Source organism: Dermacentor variabilis, chromosome 8 (assembly GCF_050947875.1).
Source record: "Dermacentor variabilis isolate Ectoservices chromosome 8, ASM5094787v1, whole genome shotgun sequence".
In the NCBI taxonomy this organism is placed as follows: Eukaryota; Metazoa; Arthropoda; class Arachnida; order Ixodida; family Ixodidae; genus Dermacentor; species Dermacentor variabilis.
Window position 1 is genome coordinate 37,454,309 of NC_134575.1, and position 6,507 is coordinate 37,460,815.

The window sequence follows — 6,507 nt, forward strand, 5'->3', positions numbered from 1 at the left end:
AATATGTTTCCTTGCGCATCATCATCATCATCAGCCTGGTTACACCCACTGCAGGGCAAAGGCCTCTCCCATACTTCTCCAACTACCCCGGTCATGCGCTAATTGTGGCCATGTTGTCCCTGCAAACTTCCTAATCTCATCCGCCCACCTAACTTCCTGCCGCCCCCTGCTACGCTTCCCTTCCCTTAGAATCCAGTCCTTAATCACCCTTAATGACCATCGGTTATCTTCCCTCCTCATTACATGTCCTGCCCATGCCCATTTCTTTTTCTTGGTTTCAACTAAGATGCCATTAAAGGAAAGTGAAAAATGATTTCTTCTGCATCAGTAAATTACCGTTCTGCAACACCAAAAACACCACTCTTACAACGATGAGACGTTTGGTAAGCCAGAAAAAGCGCAAGAACGAAATACGGGTGGCGACGCCTACCTAAGTTCCCGCGCCTGGGGGCTGTGACATCTTGTATTTTGATGGCATCTTCTAGGGCCTACTAATTATATATAGCGGTACAGATTGACTACATTGTGTTCTAAAGGAACCAAATATTAAACATGGCAAGTTTCGGGAACCTTTATTCAGCCAACGCGGCCCAAATGCGGAAACATACTTTGGTATCCCTGACGTCACGCTGGGGTTTCGGCGCGAAATTCAAATACTGATACTTGGACCTTCATTTTCTCATCTAATAACCAAACTATTTTTTTTTTTTTGTGAAATGACTGCCTGCAGGGTTCTCAATGTTTCATCATTCTAAACTGATTTATTGTTTCGCTTTAGTGTCCCTTTAACTCGTGTTTGTTCCCTCGCCCAATCTGCTCTCTTTTTATTCCCCCCCCCCCCCTTAACGTTACACCCATCATTCTTCTTGCCATAGCTCGTTGCGTCGTCCTCAATTTAAGTAGAACCCTTTTCGTAAGCCTCCAGGTTTTTGCCCCGTACGTGAGTACTGGTAAGACAAAGCTGTTATACACTTTTCTCTTGAGGGATAATGGCAACCTGCTGTTCATGATCTGAGAATTCCTTCCACATGCACCCCAGCTCAAAAATAGTGATTGAATTGCACTGGATGTAGTGAAGCATTTTCGAAGTCTTGGGTAGAGTTCATATAAGTGCAAAACAGAGCCCTAATTTAATTATGGGGTTTTACGTGCCAAAACCACTTTCTGATTATGAGGCACGCCGTAGTGGAGGACTCTGGAAATTTCGACCACCTGGGGTTCTTTAACGTGCACCTAAATCTAAGTACACGGGTGTTTTCGCATTTCGCCCCCATCGAAATGCGGCCGCCGTGGCCGGGATCCGATCCCGCGACCTCGCGCTCCAGAACAGAGCCCTAGAACTCCTGAATGGTGCAAGAACTTTTTTATAAACCTTCGCTGTTATTGATCTAAGAGTTACTCAGATTGGCAAGGCTTCTTTATTGATAGGATTTAACATCTCAACAATGTTTCTGTTTTCTGTAGTGCTTAATGAGAGTTTTAGGGGATGCCTGCAGGTTAATATGGATAATAATAATAATATTTGGGGTTTTACATGCCAAAACCACTTCATGATTGTGAGGCACGCCGTAGTGGAGGACTCCAGAAATTTTGACCACCTGGGGTTCTTTAACGTGCACCTAAATCTAAGCACACGGGTGTTTTCGCATTTTGCCCCCATCGAAATGCGGCCGCCGTGGCCGGCAGATTAATATGGACCACATCAGGCTCTTCAACTTGCACCCAGAGCTCCGCATACTAGAGTTCGCCTGTTAAACCCTCGAACTAGCCTTTTCACATTATTATTTTTCGCTATACTAAGGTACTATGTATGTTCAATGCCCCATTTTAGCACATAGACGTGCATCTCTGGTGTTCATTCAGCCACATTGTCAGCAAGCAAAATTACCGTATTTGCACAAATATATAAGAAAGCTTTAAAAAAATTTTCCAGACTCATTTATAGTTAAGTTACATGAATGTAATGAAGTATTTTTTTTTTTAAATTCTGTTTTCTGTAGTGCTTAAACTATTTTTTTGTTTAAACGCAGCATCACTTTGCATTGCAATTGTTATATGTATTCGTAGAGCTTAAAAATTGCTGTTTGCCTTATAGTTCTGCTCGCATTATTTTTGTGCAAATACAGTACCTCAATTTGATCATGGCCCTACTTGCATAAGTCACATATCCATTTCTGTTAAGTTGCAGGAATATTTCTTTGGTTGCTCAAATTATTGGAGTGCTACCTCATTCATTTAGATGTGTGCTTTTCTTTATTTTGTGTATGTGCAATTGTGAAATTTAGGCACAGTTGCTCAAACAATGAGGTTTCAAGGAAGTATTAAAATTTAAGGGGATTGAGTGCCTTTAGTCCCCTTATTTATTTCAACTCTTGACTTTACTGTGACAGTGAAATTCTCTCCCACCCAAAATAACCAGAAGGAATGGTCAAGAATCTAGTGGTTATATGGTGGTTGTGGGTGCACAGAATTAAAAGCATGTTTGACATGCACAATATGTCCACACAATTTTTTTCTGTAGACTTGCCTTACCAATGTATTGGGCACCTCGCCACTGTAAATGGGGTAAGCTACATACTATGTAAAAAATTTTGTGGCGGCGGCAGTATCTTGTCATAGCCACACACGCCATCCACGTTTTTGTCTTCCTCCAACCACTTGATTCTTGGCACATCATCCGTTATGGTTATGTGCTGTGTAGCAGCTCATTATTGTAATCAATGCCATTTGTATTACCGGGATGAAAGATTGTGCACTACCACATTCTCAAGAACTTCTATGTGATGCGTGCATCAGCCTCATCCTCTAATGTAGCGCCTGTTATGATCCATAGCACACCATGCACAGATATTTTTTTTAACTTGGCTCATTCTTCTTCTACTCGTTCCTCTGCTGCTTCAGCTAGATGTCATATTTGTAAGTCAGAGTTGGTCACTAGTGATGATCCTTTGCAAGAACTTATTGCTGGCGCCTGAAGTTGTCCATTACTCGCAAAATTCTTTTTGTTGCAACCTTTGCTCAGGAGTCGGGAGCTTTGGCACCATCTTGGCACAAAACTGTTTAATTAATGCTACTATTGTAACTGTCTTTCATTGGTGGCTGAGCCCAACGGAATTCATGCGATCAATGTTCTTATCTTTGCATGAGATGGAGTGACATTCCAGTCTTGTATTTTCCTTGAGACCTTGGCAGCCTTCCCGAAAATGCTGGGACCATTACAACGCAGCTATTTTCTTTGAGGTATCTTATCCATAGGCCTTTTGCAACATTTGATTTAATTCTGTTTCATTCTTGCCCAGTTTTACAAGAAATATTATTTTGATCTTTTGTTTCATCCGTCTTTTTGAAGGTCTGCCTTGTCATACAGCAGTCCAATTCGTAGTAGAGGTCAACCAGTGTTTTCAATTGGAGAGGGCAAGTTGAGGCAGGCGGTACTGCACCCTCTTCCACTTTTGTGTTGACTCACTGCATGAGCTTTTGGGGCAGACCTCACATATGGGCAGTGAGCTGAGTAACTTTTCTTTTTTTCTAAAGAATACGTCAACGAAAGTACATCCACTTATAGGAATAACAGCAAGACTATATGACGGTTAAAGGCTGCAGTTTGGGCATTACAACATGCACTTTCGGAGCACAATGAATGTCTTGCAACACAAGATGATAAGGGACGAAATACAAGGTGACGTACATGGCCACTGATGGGTTTTGTGGACTTGGCATAAACATTGCAGAAAGTTATGACAGTGGCTGCTCATTGCATGCATAATGAGATTCCATGGTTCAGTGTAGTTCTGGCTGTGGGAACGAATTTTTTTTCCGGCTTGCAAAGTGAATTCATGGGTTGTGGTTATTGCACTGCCGTTGTTTCTCAGGCTTACTGCTTCAAATTAAATGCTTTTTAATAGTTTTTTGCCCTGCCTGTAGATACTATCAACACAAAGATCCACTGTATAGCATAAGTATTATTTGCATAGCATATTTCATCGTAAACACCTAGTAAAGCAGCTTTCATTTGTCATGTTGTAGGAACAGAAGGCGCACAAAGAATTACCTTGCCAACAGGTGGCTGCGTTGATGTCACAGCTACCATTGTCGAGCGTATATGCCTGATGGCACTAGTCCAGTCTCTTCTTCCACCGGAGACCAACGATATCGATGTGTACATGGCCGAAACGAACGTCTGGTGGTGTAAAATGACTAGGCGCGCTCATAATGTGTCGATTGACCTTGGCGTGTTGGCACTGTATGCATGCTTGAGCCCAGCATCGGATGTCAATGTTCATACGCAGCCACAGGTAGCGGGAAGTGACCAGACACATACTCCAGGGTGCGATAAGGAGTGTAGTGCGTCAAAAACTTGCTGCCGAAATTGTTGGGGAATGTACGGTCCAGGATGACCCACAGACATGTCGCATATCACTGTGACATTGAAGCCAGGCAGTTAGATATCTTCGAAGCGCAGAGAATCTTTCGCATTCTGGAGTGTTTGAAATTCACGGTCTGTGCGTTGAGGGGTAGCAAGGCGGACAAAGTCAGTGCCGGAACGACTTGCTTGGCCTGCATTTATATGAATCCATGACAGTGTCAGCGACAGGATTATCGGCACCACTGATATGCTGAATATCAGTAGTGGAGTCGGAGATATATGCAAGCTGGCGAATTTCACGGGGAATGTGCGAGGAACTGTTGGAGGTAATAGCAGAAAGGAGCGGTTTCTGGTTGGTGAGAATAAAGAACAGACGCCCTTCGAGATTGTGACTGAAGTGGCAGACTGCGAGGTAGAGTCCTAGCAATTTGCGATTGAAGGTGCTGTAGCGGGTTTCTTGCAATGTCAGCTTCCTTGAAAAGAAAGATATAGGCTGCCATGTCTTGCCAACCAGTAGTTGAAACACGGCGCCAACAGCTATGTCAGAGGCATCTACCATAGCAGATCAGACATTGGAGCATATGGTTGCAGATGTGCCAGTAGAGTAATGGTAGCAAGGGCATTCTTGGCGGAGATAAAAGCAGATTCAGCAGCATTAGTCTACATTATAGGCGTGCGGCGTGCTAGCTCATGGTGTGCAGAGGCTGCAAAATTGAAGCACAAGGAATGAAATGGCGATAGTAATTGATGAGGCCCAGAAAAGCCCGTAATTACTTGGTGGAAGATGGACGTGGGAAATCCTTAATGGCTTGGACATCGGTGGGACCATGGATGGAGGCCATGCTCGTCTACTCTGTGGCTCAGGAAATCGAGAGAGGCAATGCCAAACTCACTCTTCGGAATGTTTACAACCAGGCCATATTGACGGAGGCGTTCAAACACATTACGTAGGTCAGATTCGTGTTCCACAGCAGAGCGACTGAATACAAGAATGTCGTATAAATAGAAAAAGCAACAAGTCAGGCTGCAAAGTGCTTGATTGACGAACCGCTGAAATGTTTAAGTGGCATTACGAAGGCCGAATGGCATGCGCACATAGTCAAACCTGCCAAAAGGGGTAATGATTGCAGTTTTTAGGAATGTCGGAAGGCTTTTACTAGATCCACCCTGCTAAATATGCAGCACCCATGAAGCGATGCAGTGAAATCGTGGATGTGAGGTATAGGGTACCTATAGGAAATTGTCACTTCTTTAAGGCATGGAATCGCCACACAGTCGCCAATCACCCGTCTTCTTGGGCACCATGTGTAAAGCAGATGACCAAAGTCTAGTGGAAGGATGAACGAAGCTCAACTCGAGCATGTGTTCGAATTCTTGCTTTGAAATTTTCAGACGGTATGGTGCTAAGCAGCGAGGTCAGGCGTATATTGGTAGTCCTTTAGTCACGATGGGAAGTGTGACTTTGTGCACTATTGGATGATCTGGCGAGGGTGGTTTGAACAGCTCTGGAAATTCCAGCAGGATGGTGGACCACGGTTTTGGTACCTGGGTGCGTGCTTGTACACAACTCAAAGGTTGTGCAGACATGGTGATACCTTGTACGGATGGGTTTGTTGAGTCAAGAAGGCGGCAATTGCGAAGGTCGACGATAAGGTTAAACTTCCACAGAAAATCAGCACTGATCAGCCTGCAGACGTCAGCAACGGTAAATAGCCATCGAAAAGGGCGTCGTAGACCAAGGTCAAGAGTGACAGATTTCTGGCCGTACATTTTAATATTGGAACCCTTGATGGCAGTGAGAAAAGACTTGTCATGGTGATGTCTCCTATCGTCTCGAAAAGTAGGGGGAATTACACAAATTTCTCCACCAGTGTCTACAAGATAGCGAACTTTCATGACAAGGTCGGTGATGTAGAAGAGACGGCTTGATGTAGAGCCAGTAGCACTAGCCGTCATCAGTGACTGGCCCGACGATTTCCCAGGAAGCTGTAAGGCGGACTGCACTGCAGTACGCTGGACTGCGTTGATGTTGTGGTTACCATTGTTGAGCCTGTATGCCTGATGACGCTAGTCCAGTCTCTTTTTCCACCACGTGGCTTTGTGAGTACTGTCCACTACATTGTCAATTGGTGTTATATTTA